This window comes from Spea bombifrons, chromosome 3 (assembly GCF_027358695.1).
Source record: "Spea bombifrons isolate aSpeBom1 chromosome 3, aSpeBom1.2.pri, whole genome shotgun sequence".
NCBI classification, from domain to species: Eukaryota; Metazoa; Chordata; class Amphibia; order Anura; family Pelobatidae; genus Spea; species Spea bombifrons.
In genome coordinates this window covers 53,407,584-53,428,333 of record NC_071089.1, presented here as the reverse complement: position 1 = coordinate 53,428,333, position 20,750 = coordinate 53,407,584, and the positions used below count along the sequence as shown (strand labels likewise).

At 38.4% G+C, this 20,750-nt stretch overlaps 1 protein-coding gene across 1 annotated transcript in view; it reads right to left on the bottom strand.

The window, feature by feature from the left end:
• The window catches only part of TIAM2 (TIAM Rac1 associated GEF 2), a 129,299-nt gene extending 110,402 nt beyond the window's left edge, over positions 1 to 18,897 (bottom strand). The window contains exon 1 of the mRNA XM_053461272.1: positions 18,661 to 18,897. The gene's annotated coding sequence lies outside the window, so the exon portion shown is untranslated. The remainder of the gene's footprint in view (positions 1 to 18,660) is intronic.
• Positions 18,898 to 20,750: the final 1,853 nt, after the last annotated feature.

The window sequence follows — 20,750 nt, the reverse complement described above, 5'->3', positions numbered from 1 at the left end:
AGGCCACTCCAATTTACCCCATCAGCCATTTTTTTTATATATTAGACACCCCTTGGGTATTTGAAGTGCTTTTATTTTAACTCTTTGTTGAGATTTTTGAGAAATTTTAGCACTTGCTCAAAATAATAAACTTTATTTTTTAATTTTATTTTATTTTTTTAATACTTTTTTTATATTTTTTTTTTACACATTTTGCTGGTACTGGATGGTTCATCTAGTGACATCACTGCATAATTATTTTTAAATGTTAGCACATTTTTTTTATTTTTTTTTTCCATTTTTTATTTTTTTTTTTTGAATATTTTACTAATCACAGTGATTAGAAAGCTGGGCTCCATTGACTTGCATGGTTGAATGCAGTACCTGTATTCAACCAGCAAGTGGAGCCAGTTCTCTAGAGGGTCTGGAGACCCTCTAGCGAACTTTTTCGTCTTTATTGTTGTAGTTCCCGGGCCGCCGCCATCTTGCTGATGGCGAAGAACACCGGCAGCTGCGGCTGTGACCGCTCTCCGGAGCGGTCACAGCCCACCTAAAGGTAAGTGTTTGGTGTCGCTGGATGCCTCCCGATCGAGGCATTCCAGCGACACCATTTAAGTTTAGGAGGCGATCGTTGATCGCCTCCTAAACGCTTTTAAAACGGGCGTCCGCCGCCATACAATGTATGGCGGCTGTTGACGCCCCGGGGAGGGGCCAGACATGGCCCCCGATGCCGATCTCGGCCTTGCTGAATGCCTCGACATCGAGGCATTGCAGCAAGGCCGTTTAAGTGAAGAAAGTGATCCTTGATCACTTTCTAAGCTTATTTAATTTTTTGACGGTTCAGGACCGTCAAAGGTCATTTAGTGACCTTCTTGTTATGACGGTCCTGAACCGGCAAAGGTCGCGAAGGGGTTAAAAATCCTTCCTGCCAAATAACCTTCTAACCCAAAGTAAAGTGCCACAAGATGAGTTTGGGTGCTGTGCAATAACACTGTTGCATATTTCTTGGAGTTCCACTGTTTTATTTAGGTTATCCCAAGAAATATATGCACAACACTACAAACGAAAAAATTGGTTTATATATATATATATATATATAAAAAAATATTGTCATGCAGAAATGTCTTGACTAATTATCATTGTAGCACCGCAATGCTTTAACTCATGGTTTCCAGGATTGTCTTTGCTGAAAAAGAATACTAAGATGTAGATGTTTGGTATGAGATCATAGCTATTTGAGTGCTTCCAGCTCCTAGGAATGTGACAATAACAGCAAATACTACTTCTGCTTGATAAGTTACAGGCAGCCTTCCATATAAGGTGAAAAATGTGCAAAAGCTGACTTAGAAACCTTATTGTAACAAAGTCTCTTGTTCAAAGTAAATAATATAAATCACTGTTACAAGAACCCTACTGGTTAACAATCAAAAAGTGATTAGAATAACCTTAATCAAACCTGTCTTATATATTTAAAACCTAAATAATTACAGTCAAAATCAGTCCTGGAGAATAACAATCTAGTGTCGGGATTGTTGTAACATATAAGATGCCAAATGATCAGTGTGATAAGGCATCAAGAGTACGATCATCTAGATTGCAAGGTTTAAAGCAAGGCCCTCTTGTATTGGCGTATCTTAGTCTGTCAGTTCTTGTTATGTTTCTAAAGTATGTGCTGTAAGAAGCGCTGTGTACATTGTTGGTACTGTATAAAAAAAGGTAATAATAATACTAGATAGGGAACCAAATGATAGCCCAGCTGGTCTTTTCCCCACGGAAACAATGCACAATGTCAGGGCAAAATCAAGAATGCGTAGACCTTCACAATGGCAAAGTCCCTACTATATAGAAGCACCTTTTTTTAACATAATGTATAAAAGCAACAAAATGTTAAAAGTACATTTTCTAATAAAATAACAAGCTAGTTTTAATATAAAAATTGTATGTGCATCTAGATCGAAGAATCAGAACAATTACCACAAGCCAGTTCATTAAATGTCTGCCCTGCTAGGTCTGCCCTGGTCTGTTGTGCTATTATCGTAAAGTGGCAGTGTTTAGGAGTATCAACAGCTCAACCATGAAGTGGTAGACCAGGCACATTCACAGTGCAGAGCGCCTAAGTGCTGAGCGCATAGCATGTAAAAATTGCATGTCCTCTGTAGCATCACTCACTACAGAGTTCCAAACTGCTTTTGGAAGCACCTTAAACGCAAGCGCTGTGCATCACGAGCTTCGCGAAATTTTATTCCATGGCCGAGAAGCTGCACACAAGCCAAAGACCACTATGCCAAGTGTTGGCTGGAGTGGTGTAAAGCATTGGAAATTTGTTCTTTGGAGTAATGAATGCCGCTTCACTATGTGGAAATCTGTTGGATGAATTGGGGTTTTCCAGATGCCAGGTGAACGCCACCTACAGGAATGCATAATGTCTACTGTAAAATTTGGCCGAGCAGTTTTTCTGGGTTTGGACTAGGCCCCTTAGTTCCAGTAAGGGTAGTGTTAAGATAATTGTATGCTTCAAACTTTTTGGAGGAGGCCCTTTCCTCTTCCAGTATGACTGCACCCCTGTGCACAAAGCAAGATCAATAAACACATGGTTTGGTGTGGCCTGCACTAAGACCTGACCATAACCCAATCGAAGACCTTTGGAATGAATTGGAATGCCAATGGAGAGCCAGGCCATTTTGTCCAACATTAGTGTCTGGCTGTAAAGACCATATTCCAGGCTATGTTTTTGCATTTGTCCATTTAAAATATATTTAGACAGCTGGCTATGACACCCTTGGAAGGGGGTTGCCTTTCCATTGAACCAACAACATTTTGTGTCAGTTACTACTCTTCATGTGGTAGTGCTTCCTGCTAGACTATGGCCACAGGAAATGCTCACCTGTGTTATTACTTCAGCTGTGATTTTCCAGTCCTATATAAGGCTGCTCCCTCGTATCCCCATTGTCCTTGTGTGTTGTAGCTGCTAGTAACAATGGTTCATGATTTAGATCTCATGCTAAAATTGTTCCTGGCTTCTCCAATACCAACCTTGGTTATTTCCCATTTTTGCCTGATTGCTGCCTGCACCAAGTGTTGGCCTGATTCCTGACACTCCATATCTCTCCATTACTGAACATGGCTTGTCTGCCAGCGTTCCACACTGGGTTGTAGTGCATCCTGAGGGGCCAGATAAATCATCTATAAATTCCACAGCTGCTCAAATCCAAGGGGTCAAGCTTGGGAAACCTGTGGAAGGGCAAAAAACTAAATTTTGATCTCTAGGTACATTCCTTTGCCTGACAATCCAACCATCTAACAACAGGGGGTCTGGGGGACATGACATTGTCCTCACAAATGCTCTTCTGGCTGAATGGCTACAAATTCCCACAGACTCACAAAATCTCATAGAATGTTTTCCCAGAAGAGTGGAGGCTGTTATAGCCTTAAAGTGGGACCAAGTCAATATAAATGTCCATGGTTTTGGAATGGGATCATAAATGTGAACATATTTTGGGTCCTTATAGTGTCTTAAGACCTGATTCCATTACAATTAGTTCATGGTGCCACTTATGTGAATAGCATCAGGAAAGATCCTCTGTGCACTGCCTGCATCCAGTCACCTGAACATCAATGTGGGGCAGATATTTATATGCTCACACAACAGCTATCCACTGCAAGATTGCCAATTCAGGTCTAATGAGGGTCTTAATCTACTCCCCATTTATTTGTTATTTTGTTTATTGGCTATGTTGCCAGCTTTAGTGTTCAACTATTGGATTGAAAGATCAATCATCATCATGCAATCATTACCCTACTGAAAGGGGACCCCCCAAATTTTGTTAGTACTACTATCAGAAAAATAAATGTTCTAACATTTTGTGATTTAAAAAAAAAAAAAAAAAAGAACAGCTCCAATTTTTCGCAATATTATGTTTTACTTTAGGTCTACTAGACAAACAATAGTACTTATCAGTCAGCCTGACTCTACTAGACTTCACTAGCATCGATATATTTTCATCTCAGTGTGGCTTTTAAGCAAGGAAAGTCACCCAAAATATCATATGACTTACAACAATGGCAGCATCCACAAAATTGGATAACACTAGGTTGTGGGCAATGCTTCACCTAAATGTGGCACTGCAGCTTCTTTAGATGTCATTTTAGACAAAAGTGGTGCTTCCTTAAGGGTGAAACAGCAGGGTGGTACGCTTTGTACACTGCTTGATTCCTGATCAATAAAGCTAATAAAGCGGATAAACCTGCCCCATATGGTATACCGCTGATCTACAAGAAGTCGCCACACTCAAAGCTACAAAACACATTTTCATTAGCGTCCCTCTACACTACTGCTTGAGAATTCCATCCCAAAGTTCTGAGGTTAATGGCAAAGAACCAAAGCTACAAGAATGTAATGAAGAAAAGAAAATGTGCATGGCCATTTTTTGGATTGCATGACCTGCTGTTCACACTCCATCTGGAACAAGATAAAAAGAGAGGTGGGGGTGGGTGGTCACCAAACAGTACCCTACTTATTAAATTTAAAAAGTGCTGCATGTGATGATCAGGGTAACGATATAATCAGCAGGACATCGTCACATGAAAGACCCTTCTTTCCTCCTTGCTGGTTTTGTTATTTAAAGGTTATCAAGCAGGGTACATGAATACTGCTAGATTTAGTGAATTATTTATTTATGAATTTCCCTGTTTGTTTGTCTTTTTATTTTATTATTTTAAAATTCCCTCATCTACACTGACGTGTATCACTGAAACCTTCTGGATTTTCTGGATAACAGGTTATTGCATCGACATCACATTGAAGGTTGAATTTTGCAAAAAACACTGCCATTCTACTTCTTTTGCAGAAAAGAATATGTTTATAATGATATATAACCCAAAAATATTTTTAATCATGTCAAACTTTTCCCTTTCATTATTTATCCATCAGAAATGTAGACCGAATCAAAATTGCTCAAAGAGGATTTACTATTATATTTACCAAGTTGGCAATTAAGCATGCCAACCCATGATTTACATATGAAATAACGAGACAATTAGCTAGTCAAATAGTTATACTTTGCGTTATGTTGCATTGTATGTCATCAGCGTACATCTGTTGCATATTTGTTGCAATAAAACAGCAGTATATAATAGAGTATTAATCATTTTACTGAAATTTAATTTCCCAGTTTTCCACTACATGGTTGTAGTACTATTTGCTTAAGGCTTGAATTCTAAATGATGTTGCCTTAATTGCCAAAAAAAGGGCTAGTTTTTATTCCACATTTTCAAAGCAAAGTAAAAAAGCACAACACTTAAAAACTGCATTATGCAAACTCAGTAATTGTATATTGGAGTCTATTTTGCATTGCATCCAACGTATTGTACTACATGCAAGTTGCTATATGCATTATTTAGTTATTATTATTTAGAAAATGAGACATCTATTCCATTTAAGCTCTCCCGCAGATGCCTCTACTAAAAGCAGAAAACACACTATATGGCCAAAAGTATTGGGACACACCTCTTTATTATTGAATTCAGGTGTTTCAATCAGACCCACTGCCACAGGTGTAACAAATCAAGCACCTAGCCATGCAGTCTGCATTTACAAACATTTGTGAACAAAAATGGGTCGTTCTGAAGCTCAGTGAATTTAAGTGTGGTGCTGTGATAGGATGCCACCTTAGCAAGAAGTTAGTTCATGACATTTCTTCACTGCTAGATATTCCAGTCAACTGCAAGGGGTATTATTGGAAAGTGGAAGCTTTTAGGAACAGCAGAAACTCAGCCACGAAGTGGAAGACCACATAAACTCACAGAGCAGTGCTGAGGTGCATTATGTGCAAAAGTAATCAATTCTCTGCTGATTCCATAGCTGAAGAGTTCCAAACTTCCACTGGCATTGATATCAGCACAGAAACTGTGTGGCAGAAGCTTCATGCAATGGGTTTTCATGGCCGAGCAGCTGCATGCCAGCCTCACATCACCAAGTACAATGCCAAGCATCAGATTGAGTAGTGTATAGCACGCAGTCACTGGACTCTGGGGCAGAGGAAACTTGTTCTGTGGAGTTTGGCAGTCTGACGGGCGAGGCTGGGTTTGGTGGATGCCAGGAGAACGTTAGTTGTCTGCATTGTGCCAACTATAAAGTTTGCTGGAGGAGTGATAATGGCATGGTGCTGTTTTTCAGGGGCTGGGCTAGGCATCCTACTTCCAGAGAAGGGAAATCTCACTGCTCCAACATACTAAGATATTTTGGACAATGCTATGCTTCCAACCCCATAGAACACCTTTGGGATAACCTGGAAGGGAGATTGCGATTCACGCCTTCTCATCCAACATCAGTGCCTGACCTCACAAATTCTCTACTGGATGAATGGGCAAAAAATCACACAGAAACCCTCCAAAATAAAATATATAAAAAACTATAATATGAACTAAACTGTTCTTTTTCCTAAACCAATTGGAGGAAGGGGGGATATTTTACAAATTCAGTCCTGGAAACAATGTGATTTTCCTCCCAGGAGTGGAGGTTTTCCAGTTACCTAAATAGCCTTTTAGATTTACAAGAACAATTAGGTAATGATCAAGCAAAATTTTGCAGGGATAATGTTTTGCAAAACTCTGGCGATTAAAGGGCATTCCTGACTCCAAATTTCATTAAAAAAAGAGAAATTGATATAGCTGTATTAGCCAAGGGGAAAGTAGAGTCATTAGTTAAAGTTGATACTAATATAGAAAAATATGTAATATTGCATAAGCTTCAAGGACCTCAGAGGTCTCCTCTTCAGATAGAACACTTTCCTTCTGAAAAAGAGAACTCTGAGCTCATATAAAAAATGCATAAAAGTAATAATAGACCCATGGACTGCATTTTTCATTAGTGTTCTCTTTTCTTTGGGAAGTAAGGTCTGCCAATCCAATCCCATATGTTTGTGCTCAGGTTATGATGTTCTGTATTGGCAGACATAAACACTATGCACGAAAGCAAGTATTTTACATAAACGAGGTATCTTTTATTGTGTTTGCATGTGCCGGGCAAGAATTTTCTTTTCTGTTCAAGGCTAAGGCAGCCAATTTACAGCAGAACACTCGCTCGTTTAAAACTTATTAGAAAAACTTTTTTATATGTTGTGTCAAGCTTTTAAAATAGAAAAAACATCTGCCTCTTCCAAATTGACTATTTTGTGTATTTTTGTAATTTTGTATACTCTTATGACAGTTATTGTGAATTTCAACACAGCATTTATATGCTATGGCGATTAAGGTAAACTTTAAGGTGATGTCCCTGTTTCTGGCATATATGTGAACCTAAAAACACTCACTGGGACCTCCTTTGAAGATCCTTTGAAGATCTCTAGATCCCTGCCTAAGGCGTAGGGTGGATTTTGGGGTACATATTTACATACCCTTGCTGTGTTAACCTCTATTATTTCTTCTAGGAAGCTGTTCCACTTATCTACCACCTTTTCAGTAAAGTAAAATGTCTTTACATCTAAGCCTCTGACCTCTAGTTTTAGATTATGACCTCTTTTTCTATCATTTCTCCTCCTTTAAAATATACTTCCCTCTTGTACTTTGTTAAATCCCTTCACGTAAAGAGGGAATGATAACTTGCACAGCTAAGTGTCTCTCTAGGGTTTGTTCATCAAACTGGGAGTAAATATGCATGTTACAACTTTCAGCCCCAGACCCTTTTCAATCCTTACTCAAATTTAGCAATATACTTCTTAAACATTACAAGTGTCTAAACTGGAACACTTGGGAGAGTGTGTAGCAAGGCAATAGCATATAAACTGCTGCTTTGGGTTCTAATTGGTCAAAAAGGTAATTAGCATACCTAGGAACTCTCCAGGTTTGACCTGGAGAACTCTGGGAGAAGTGCCATTTCTTCACTTCAACACCTCAATCATCCAGGTCGTGGAAGCAGGGTCCTGGCGCGCCTCACTCCCCACCCATTTCCCCTTTAAATGGGGGTGTTTCCTGCAACGTCAGCAGGAACACCCACTGACATCAGTGGGAACGCCTTCGACCTCAGCAGGCCCGTCCACCGACATCAGCGGGACCACCAAGTGATGTCAGTGGACAGTGCAGTCCTTAAGGTATGATCATTAGAGGTTGATGGGAGATCTTTCCCAGTGTAAGACAGATTTCTTACAAAGTTATTTTGGTGTCATGTATACTTTTTTAAACTTTGTAACTATAAATGCTGTGTTCCTTACGTTATTATTTTTAATTACTTAAGATGGACCATTATTACTTAGGACCATTATTTTTCTTTTTTTTTTTTCAGCCCAGGGTGACACCTGCAAAACCATGTTGGAGATAGGTGGCAGAACCAGTAATATTAAGGATATCTGATATTTACATGGAATGTTTATTTCTGTAAGACTCATGTCACTGCATTACTACCCATAATGCACAAGCTTTATAGAAATTCATAACAATGAAAGAACATGTGGGTGTACAGTGTTGGAAATAATCTGTGGTTGTCAAGGTGATGGATCATTTGTGGATTCAAGGTCTCCTTTTTTCATTTTGCTTTACTTGTACACAGTTTACTAAATCGGTATGTGCATGTGTACGTTTGATGCATGAAATATAGGAGATTTTGGTCAAAAATGGGTAAGTAAAATGTCGACGTATACTTCTTCCGCATCATAGCTAACTATGCCAATTCAATGATGTCACTATGCTATGTTCATAGGTAAGTTTCTCCTACATTAAGAGCTTGGCTAGTTCTGTGTAATGCATATCTATAATAAAGAGAATTCTTTAAAGTCACCTCTACTTTGCAGTAGCCAGGAACCTTGGCAGTGTTGCCCTTTTATAATAATGAGTGATGGCTTTGAGTGTAAACAACTTTAAACTCTCCTTCAATCTCGCACTATAGTAAATAAGTCCCTTTGAAAGAATTCCAGTGCGTAATAGAGAGTGTCTAACTTGATGCTTAAACAATTCTATTTACATGGGACTGGATAGCCGTCTTTATGAATTATTTATTATATTTAAACTATATATATATGTAGTACAAAGGTAAAAGTGAGTCTTTTGATTCTCTGGTCTAATGTTTGGCTTATTATTATTTTGTTTTTATGTCAAGGTTGACTCTTTTTGCCATGAGAGAACCACTCTTCTACCGTGCTCCGTTGTTTGTATTGGAAATCTGGGGCTTAGGTAGACACAAAGCTCTCTTCTCCTATTTCATCTCCACCACTCACCATTGGTTCAAACATATGACCACCTGAATGGGTCTTTATATTTTATGGACTTAAATCAAATTCTTAAATAATATGCTTGCATATTAAGACCAGATGGGTCTCAATAATTATGAACAAAGTAATATTTTACATGATTAAAGAACTATTTCCTTTTAAGGTCTGATCACATTGTGAAATGTGAAGGAAACAGTGTGTATTATGTATGTATATATATATATATATATACAGTATATATGTGTACTGTGCCTGTGTGCGTTCTGCATGTGTATAGTGTGTGTGTAGTGTGTATTAGACTTGTGCACATGGACCAAAAACAAATTCAAGACATTTTTAGTTTCATTTTTGGTCCATTTGGTTTAGACAACAAATTTAGTTTCCTCCCCTTTCGGTTCAGACACAATTCTGGGGGATTTTCCATCTGGAGGTGAAATTTGTAGTCGTTCACTCACTTACTCTCTGTTTCTCTACCTTCTCCACCAGCCGCTTCTGTCTGCTTTCTTGGTCTGCTCCATTAGCCTGGCCTCCTGGAGTGCTTCCGGAAGAGGGAGGGGCCTTTGCACACAACATGGGGACAACCTCTATTGGAGGAATGGTGGAGAGGCTGTTCCTGTGGTGCGAGCCATGGCTCTGCCCTTTTGCAGAAGTACTCCAAGTGACCAGAATGATGCAGCCGGAATGGAGCAGAAAAAGAAGTGCAGAAATAATGCACTTACCACATATACCACTTTCGGCCACTTACACCACCCCCACTCACCCACCCATGCAAATCATACCCTATTATGCACACACCAATCTCATAATAATAATGCAACTATTTTAAGGTTGTCAACTTAAGTCCGAACTAAGATCAATTAGAAAATGAGTTCTGCTTTCTCCCTCCCCACTCTTTTGCTGTTTATGAGTATACTAACACTTGATAACACGGTTGCTAAGTTGCATTAAAGCAAGCAGTGTGAATTGAAATTTGTCCTGATTTTCATAAAGAACTTAATTAAAACCTGTTAGGCACAAAGAGTACAAAAGTTGATGAATGTCTTTGTCTGGCCACCGCATATACTAAAACTCCATGGGCATGAACTATGTGACTTTCATTTAAATTCTGTCTACAATTGTAGACTCCTTACAGCTTTGAATAGTGTGCTAGGATTTCAGCATATTCTGCCTTGTATAAACATTCATGATAAATCCTAAAAAAGTTATAGAGAAGTCTCAGAATGCGGAAAGGTCACATGATGCAAGTTATAATTATATACATATGTCGAGTACTGGGATCATATTGCTGGGCTGAAGTTTTGGCTGAAAGATGTGACAGAATTTTAATAACAGGCACACTTTTCCAGGGTTATTTTACACACTCAGTAGTGATGTTACTGTTAGCTGTTAAGCGAGATTATTTTTCATTTCAGATTTTGCGCTATATGGATTGCAGCAGGTATTAAACTGCATTTCTATGGCACGGCTAGGTAAACACGGATCCTATTAGCAGTTATCATAGGAAAATGTGAAAAACTAGCCAGCTGGATGCGATTTGGTACCATGTAAAGCCCTGGAGCCCGACTCGAGTCCAATGCCTGGCTTGGCATCAGTGCAGAAGTCTGAGCCATGAACTAGAGCCATGCTTTCTCAGCCCCCCCTCCATGAAATCTAGGTGCCCAAGAAAAAAAATGACTGTGGTCATGAATACTATCTACATCTACTATGTTATGCTCTAAGTCTGTCTTCCACTCCATGTCTGGATCCAATTTGGTGTCTCCTACTTTTTGGGGGGTTTTGCAATGGTTGCCTAATTACTATACATGTATGATCTGACTTGATTCCTGCTCTTTTTCAAACAAGTATTCAACCACTGCTTACCTCCCTTATGTCGTTTGTGTTTTTAGCTATTAATATGTATTGCTTTATATATCGCTATCCTATTCCGCAGCACTGTACAAAGGGTAGATGGGACAAAACAAGTAGTATATAACATAACAAGATGACATAAACAGAAGATGAGGACGGCCCTGCAAAAATCCAATCAGGGCAATGCATAGCGACTTAACATACAATTAAGTTCCAATTTCCGCCCAGCTCATACCACACTTTTTTGTTGTGATATTCTAGGAGGAATACATGTCCATTAAACAAACAAACAAAACAAATCAAAACGTATCCCCAGATGATGGCGGATCGTAGATCTCAGATCCCAAAGCAACAGCTTCCCATACTGGGCTAATACGCAAGTTGCTTTTCTTATAAAGAATGGAAAAAAAAGCATTTGTATTTTGAAAGAAAAAATGCAGACAATGAGAGGTGCCAATGGTGAAAGTAATAAAAGGAATCATAACCACAACTTTGCTTTTATGAAATATTTGGTTAGCGTGAAGGAACAAAGAATAACGGCATATAATTAACATTAAAAATGTGCTTGCACCAGATATACCAAGGGAAGTTATTTGCACATAATCCTGCATTTTTATTAACATATCCGGTAAAACGAACCAGTATAGTTAACCACAGAGGACGCACTAGACACATTCACTTAACAACATAGAAACATAGCATTTATTTGCACTTAACCCATCTAGCCTTCTAACCCTTTTTCCTGCTATAAAAAGTTTGAGTTGTTACTGGGGTAACAGAGTTATACCAGCTCCTGATGTAGCTCAGCTATTTACATACGGCTGAGCTGAACCTGACTTGAACCTGGGTTTCAGCTTGTGTGGTTTTCAGCACAATTCCAGTAATATGACACCCTTCTTTCCATCCCCTACCAATAAAACAATATAAAAATAAAGAACCCCTCAGGAATCCCTATTAGCCAGAGGGAGGTTCCCCAATTCACTCCCCCCATTCATGTATTAGTTCCTAAATTAGGCTTCTGGGAAAAGTAGTGGGGGAGAACTAATTGGGTTTCTGATAGGGCATGATTGAGTAAATTGACATTCAAGGCGCTGGAAGTGGTAAGTTCTGAGCCACTTGTCCTCCCCTCAGGGACTCCAAAAATATAAAGTCTCAGTCACTTACTGCATTGGATTCTGTCCATTAAGCAATTTCTGTGACTATTCAAAGGTGCTCCTGTTGTTCGATTTGTTTCAGGCTAGCTAGTCGACAATGGGGATCATGGGCGTCCGCAAAAATCTTTAGAGTGGGGGGCAAAATACTATCCCTGTCGTCCCATTGGTGGGGCACTGGCAGCATAAGGTGGAGCATGGATGAGGCTTATATGCACTGCCCATTCCAATGGGGTGTGACATCATCAGAATGGTATGGACCAATGGCAAAGCCAAAGTCGTTGACCATTATGGTGAATGCTGTAGTAGCCTCACCTGTACAGTACACAGACAGGCAGATTATTCTTGCCTGGGCTAGCCTTGTGCGGGAATCCAGCACACTGCAGCATCTCTCTGATATTCAGTCAGATCATGAGATTCTGCCATTCTGGTCTTGCAGCGGTGGACCTGGCTTCTAGAATTGGATGCCTTCTAGAAATAGATTTATCCCTACTGTTGTGAAGGTGGACATGAACTCTCCCTGTTCAGTATTTTTGCCCAAAAAAAGCAATGCTTGCAGATTAGACAAACTAGGAAATTGCCTAGTTGCTCCCGAGCTCTTGGGGCTCCGGTTCTCTGATGAATAGTCTGCTGACGAACAATCACTGGTCCAGAAGTGGGTGAACTTATAATAAATTGAAGGCTAAAAATTTGCAGAACACAGAGGGACATCATGTCACACTGGTATGGCCAGAAGAACTAATATGTCATGCCAAGATCTGGATAGGAAGGCCAGGCTCTAGGTTCTCGTTATCTCATGATCCATAGAGCTGTCTGATGTGAGAGTAGGGGAAGTACATCAATTATTTTGGCTATCCTTCCTTGTACCTCAAAAAAACAGGTTTTTGGAAGGCAAACTATAACATTTAGTGAACTCTTCCGTAAAAGCTGTGTGCTGCCATTTACAGTTGTATTCTTTTATTCTAATAAATAGCATAGTTTTTTATTCGCTTCCCAACATCTACATTGATATTTCTAGCAAAATAATAAGTGTAGCAAGGAATACACAAAGCTTTGTTTCTCCCCATATGAGAGTCCTGTGTTTGGCACCTGAGCAAACACTTTCAATGCCCCACACATTAACTTTCCTGTCTGTACTACTGTGTGCAACCCACTTACATTACATCAATTTCAACAATGATTAGCTCACGGCTATTTCTTCTGCCACAGCATAGATAGAATCCACAAATCATCAATTGAACAAGGTCATTATTGATTCCATTTTGTACATGTAGGGTCTTCATAGAAACAATGTGTAATTTCTTTAAAAAAAAATGTGGAAAAAGACTTCTTTTATCATGTCTGTATTAAATAGTCCAATTATATTTTTACAAAATAAAAGTTATTTATCTGCATTCTGTTAAGTAAAAGGAAAATATGTTTAAATATCAAAAAGGGCAACTATATATTTTTCAGTGTGATTGAAATTTCCATAATAGAGCTTATGGAAATCTAGAACACAACCCAAGCAAGCCCGAGAAAGTTAAAAGGAATAAAAGCAGGTTCTAGGCATCATCTTTTGAGATGTTTCCATTCATCTACGAGATTTTTTTCCTTTGCTATTTACATTTTTTTTTATATTTTTTCATTTTTATGTTTATTTGTTATTACTTTATAACAATTTAGTATTGCTTTTAACGTTGCAGTAGTCTTTATACATCGATACTTGATCTTCAAGTAATGCAAGGGCAAAAGAATATCCAATCAGAAAAAAAAAAAAGAAAATGTAAAACTGCTTGCTGAAAAAACACAGAACACTTTGCTCCGCTCAACCAATATTATGGAGCACAATGGCACACGCTTAATAAAACACTTAGCTGGCACCCTGGAGCTCGCATGATTTCTCCCATCTGTGTGCTGAAAAACATTAAATGAAATGCAATGTGCACTCTGTTCGAGGTGCTGATGGTGTGATGTAGCCAGCTAATTAGAATAAACTGTTCTGGTCCTCAACTAGCCCTTGCATCTGAAGAAGGAATTTCCTTTGGGTAGACACCAAGTACAAGCTTGAGTTGTTATTGCTGACTCCCAAGAATGCAGTTCTATTTCCCATTCCCGCAATCAGCATATAAGCCCACTTTAGATGCTGACGTGTTTCCTCCTTTCGAGTGTTTCTATTCTTTCATATAACACTGAGGAGCAGTTAAAGCCTTTTCAGTTCAACTTAGACTTACAATTTTGAGGTTAGATTCTGTTTTTGCTCACATTTTTTCTTTCAAAGCTCAACGTTGAAACATCAGCCTACACCAGTGTTTGAATTTTAAAAATGAACAGATTATATTATTAAAAAAAACACAACATTTTTGTGATTATTTCTGTCTGAATATACATATTTGGAATGAAACGTTTAGAACCCAGCCCGATGAGTCTAGTGCTAAAATATTTTGCAGTGTAGATGCCATGTTGGAAATTGACATCAAAAGTTATATTTGCTATAAATGCTTCTTCAAATTGAGCAACTTAATTCATATCCTTTATAAAAGGATTATAGTAAAAACATATACCTGATACATGTATGTATGTATGTATATATATATATATATATGTATAACATAAGGGTCATGCTTGATGTATAGGGGACCTTAGCAAGAGGGATGTCCTTAAAATGGTTAGTGTCTGAATGTATAAGAATGTATAAGAATGAAAAGTGTCATATAAGCTTTTTTCTTAACATTTGTAGTATAAATTGTAGTGAAACGTAAAATAATAAATATATGTTTCTAGTTTGATTTTCTTTGACTCGGTATACAGTGTACTCTATGGTTGTGATATCATCCAGTTACCTAATAAATGGACAGCAATGAATGTAACTTGCTGTTGAGCAGTAATGCAGTGCCTGTGTTTTACACAGTACCGTTCAGCAACCCTATATACCGTACATTAGTTGTTCCACCTACAATACTCTACCGAATTTAAACCACAACATTACAAATACCATTCCTAATACTGTGGAATGTCCTTTGCAGATTAGCAATATAACATTTTACAATTTTTGCTGGGAATGCTTAAAAGCAAGAATTGATAGGTTGCCTCAAATCAGACTGAACATTAATTGGTTTGGTTAAACACAGTAGACGGTACATTCAATGCTAAGCCTCAATAAAAGTGCATCAATGTTCTGCAAGTGCAAAATCTGAAAAGTTTTATCACCGTGGCAACAAATGGACTGCTCCTGCTAAATGCATTATTCCAATTAATATCATTGTCGCATTAACACATTTTTACTTTGTTTTAAACACATCAGTGACAGATATGGACTAACAAATTAAACCACGCATGCTATGAATGCCATCGAACCAAGAAGTCTACTATCAAAACATGAGTGCCCTAAAATAGAATATGCTGAGACGAGGTGTATAAAGAAAATACTTCTAAATGGCTGTGCAATTTCATTCACCTTGTGCTAATAATTCCATACAATTAAGGAAAATGCATGGGGCAGCATTAAGATGAGTGTCGACCTGCATTGAGTAGTGCTCACATGAGTTGTGCTCACAGGTGGCTCTTATTTAGCACACTGATTGATCCCCTGTGCTTGTGTGAGGAGATCCTGAAGGCTCACATAGTTGGTGGGGTGTCTGGAGGCATAACTTGAGAAAGACTATTGTGCCACCAAGCTTTTTACACTCACGCGGTGGCACATTGGGTACATTAACCTCATCACAGAAGCCCAGATTCTAACGATTATTGTTTTGCATGAAATACGTATACATTGTGACTAAAATCACCAACCCAGATACATTTGCGAGCAAATAAATACAAGCTTCCTACGATGGTAATACACTGGTGGAAAGTCTTCTAAATCTGTCAGCTCTCACCTCCCTGTGTTGTATAGAGTGTTCCTCTGTATAACACTCTGCACAGCCACTTGGCTTGGGGTTACTTTATTTGCCTCCATGTGCCTAAACTTGTAATGGTACCTAGTTTGCAAATTTCTGCCTGGCTATCGTACAGAACAAAGTAAGTTGCCACTGAAACATGATGATGACATCCCAATTCTCTTATATATAAATACATATATATATACCGTATATATGTATACATATTATACAGCGCTATGGAATATGATGGTGCTATATAAAACAACAAATTATATATATATATATAAACTTATTTACAAAAGTTTACATTTACATCTGGAAAATCTAATACAACTAAGAGAAGTTAATATTGAATGCACATTATCTGTCACTGGCAGAATAGAACATAACAGTCACAGGATGCCCTGTTTTTGGCAGATATGGACGAAAGTCTTGTACCTAGACATGTGTCTCATTTAAACCCCTTAAATCTCACCAATTTTAATCTGCCTATTTACCCCCTCCCCCGATTAGCAATATAGACAATATGCAGCAATGGCTAAGAACACACCTTAGGCATTTCAGCCGTAAAGGACCAGTCACGGCAAATGTTTTCTGTTGATGTAACTGTTCGTTTTAATAAAAAAGAAATAAAAGATCTCCCCATCATCCCTATTCCCAGCAGAGCGTAGCTTTTGTGAGTACAGGTTTTATTCTCCTCCTTTTACTACGATGATAGCTTAGCCTGTCTAGCAGGATAATGTGGCAATAGCACAGATGGGATGCAGCATGCTTCAGTCCTAGGTGAGGATAAATCGGGATTCTTCACAGAAGACCCAGCTGTGCTAAGAAAGCCGTCTCTGGGGAAATAAGCAAGTATTTCTAAGTGAAACGCTGCTCATTAGAGACGTGGCTGTAATATATAGTAAGGCTTTCCCAAAATTGTAAGAAAGAAAAAAAAAACCACCTCCTCATATTGACTGAGATTAGCTTGTTGGGATTTCTTCACTAACCACAGGGTTGTGTCTTAGTCTGTCAGTTCTAGTTTTGTCACACCCTTTGAATGGGTGTATTGTGAGAAGAGCTACATAAATTGTTGGCGCTATATACCGGTAAATAAAAGTTAATATTAATAATAATAAAATAATAATAAATAGCACGGGACTCTCTGGATTTGCCTTGAGAAACCAGGTATGGTAGCTGATGCCAGACCTCTGAGACAGTCTTTTGATCTCCTGGTGGGTGAGCATACATGCCCTATCCTGCCCCACCCAACTACCAAATACATAGGACAACCAGACAACTAGGTCAGCATGCCCACAAAGTTTCCAGGTATAGTAATTAATACTCCCTGCCGTAAGACAGATCATGTCACAATAGCTCACAGCTTAGCACAACAACTCCAGGATCTTGCCTATGCCTCCTTGGACAATATCAAGATCTCCATCTGATATGAAATGTAACCAGTATTTCTAGAATTGTTATGTACTGTGCAGAAACAAGCACTTCTGCTATGATGGATACTTAGACAATAATATATATCATATATATTAATATTTCTTTATCTCTATCTATATCTATATATATTTTATATATATCTATATCTATATATATATATATATCTATATATCTATATCTATATATATATATATATATATATAGATATATATATATATATTTGAAAACCCTTATACAAATACACTGTAAACACATTCCAGATTGTTACATTCACAGAAAATGCAAGGAAACATTCGCCACTTGCGATTGTTTTGACACTTTCTATAGCCATCTGGCTATGTATAGAGGCGATAATTTATGTTAATAACCAACAAGTACATAACTGTGTCCCTTATTACACTTGTGACAAGGTGTTTTTAATCAAAAATACCATCACGCAAACAAAACAAATATGTATTCAATCTGAACATCCAGTAACGCACATTACTTTAGCACACAAATGATATAGGGGTATATTAAAGACGTGGCTGCTAAAAAGGAATTCTATAATATACTCATACACACATGGACTTATATGTGGAAAGCAGATCTATAACTACTTCTCTGTTTGAGTTGATGCTTAATAATGTAAAATGTATGTATAGGATTCTATGATCAAACTTTGCAGATGCCTACAATTTTACTATACATATATATATATATATATATATATATAGTGTTATTTTAAACAGCATTAATTCTACATTTTCTAAAACAAAAAATTCCTTAGAAAGCATCACTTTAACAAAAATGCATCATTTTTATATCCATATACATATTCGGTTCAGATGCTAATGGTGTTGTTAGCTGAGCTCTGTACATTATTCTAAACCCTTATAACATATCTGACTCCAAGCACTAAGCAGGCAAGGAAAAAAAAATCATATTACAAATATATTTTAACCATCTTCCTTGCTGGATTCTCAGCCCAAAACTTTAGGGAATGTCTGAAGACACTTGAAAACGAAAATGATCTGTTCGAATAATAATAATAATACTATTTAGAATATATTTAACATTAATGATCTGAGCCATATACTGGACAGCATGCTGAATATAGCGAAGCATCGTGAAAGATGGCCAAGATCTATCGTGGAATGGTTCTTGGGTGTCTAACTATTCTATCCACGAAAACAAAGTGCTTACCTTGGCTATTTCAAGAATTTGGATGGCATCGAGCTCCAGAAATCTTGTAAGGAGCAAAGCAGAAAGTTTTTTTTTTCCTCCTCTGCACAATAGACAGATATGATGGTGGAAACCAGAGCACGATACGAATGATACAAAGAGAAAAGAATATTTTAAAGCTTACTGATCGCAGTATTCCATATTCAGGCTAAACTGGGGAAACACTCTCCCTGCCCCTCTCTTCTGTAAGTCTGGACAATGTCTGGGAGACATTGTTACACCTCCAAGGCGGCCTCGCCCACTCAGATCACCATTCACCAATAGCCGCAAGCGGATTTTAGTCTAGCCTGCCTACAGTAATCACTCGACCAATGAGAGCAGCCTGGAGCACAAATAGGCGTGGCTTGGGCGATTGTTTCAGAATCAAATATAAAAGCGCTCCTGTCCGGGTTTCCAATTCAATATCCTCGACATATGGAGCGCTTTAACAACCTCCAGCCCCCGGAAATACTTTTTATATACAGCGTAGTGGAAAAAAAAAAAACTTTACTTTTACAAAAATAGGTTGTAAATAAAAAAAATACTAGTTAAATAATGAGGTATCTCAGTGTGTGCTTTGTACTGATGTGTTATTGAAACAATTAAGTCTTATGAGCTTAAACTCTATTTTACCACCTATGTATTACTATATATTATTACTTATATACTTATATATTATTATAATAATAAATATAGCTAAATAGGGCCCTGGAATTATTTTCAGCTGTTAAACCTTTTTTTGGTCTCTAAACCAAATGACCACATGATACTGCACTGTGTATGTTATTCTTGTCTATATTAGGGTTGTGTATAACATAGTTGGGACAACATAGTTACTGACAGAATCATCCCACTGAGTGGGCCATTCCATTTTCTTTCTGGGGTGAAAAGACTGCCTTTCACTCTGCGCCAGAATCACTTTTTCATACATTACGGTACCTCTTTTTCCCACTAAATGCTTTTTGGTGGTGAAAATGGAATACAACTAAATGATTTAAAAAAAAGTACATTATGGAATATTTTGTATCAGAAATTACTGTGTAATGCTGCATATTAATATGTATACATTACAGCTGTAAACTGTTATGTATGTAGCTATACAGGGATGGATATGTAGGTCTTTGTGGCGCTGTGTGCAGACAAAAGCTAGCCATGACCAATTATATGATGATGACTGTCGGGGCTAGTTCTCAAGGTGGCGGTTTTCAAATTGCTTGTTTTGCTTTTAAGGCATCTCGATATAGCTAGTCCTTCCTTATAGAAGAGGCGCCTTTAATGCGAAGCACGCTGCGCAGCTGCCCAAGGACCAAGCTTACCTCAGGGGCCCACAGCAGCTGCCGTTTGGTGCTTTTCTACAGCCTCAGTATTCCAGGGGTGGTCTGTGTCCCTCAGGTGCACACCATGGCAGGTAACCCACACACTCAGTAGGGCCACATAACAGGACATTATGTGACCCTACCATAGTAGCTCTGTGCAAGGTGGGTAAGTGAGTGCGTGTGTGTATGGTATTGGAGTTAGAATGTGTGTTAGTGTATCATGAGCAGGTATTAATCTTTAGTGTATGATATTAGAGTGTGTGTTTTTATGGTGTTAGCATGAGTGCATGGGTATTGGAGAGTGTATTAGTGTAGGTTGTTGTAGGAGTGTGTATGCCTATTAGTATGTGTGCGTATTACATTAGTCTGTGTAAGCATGAGTGCTAGTTATGGGGTGTGGGTACAGGGGTTCAGGGTCTTGGGACATCAAATCGTGTACCCAGGCACCAGTAACTCTAGGCTCACCCCTGGTGCACCTGTTGCAGACCGATCCTAACGCTGCATGCAGACCACAGAGGAAACATTGGTGGAGAGCAACAAAGAAATATTGCTCCCAGTTGACACTTACCCTACCCTCAACCCTGCTGCCTAGAGTGACAAGCTGGTAGAGGAATGAATTTCATGTTATGAGTAGGCAAACTCATGCAGGAGAGGGTGCCTACGACATAATCTAGGGTGCTAGAAATAACAGGACTGGCCCTATATATCCAGGCTTAAAACTTCAGCAGTACTTCTTTATGCTTTTAGGTAGGTTAT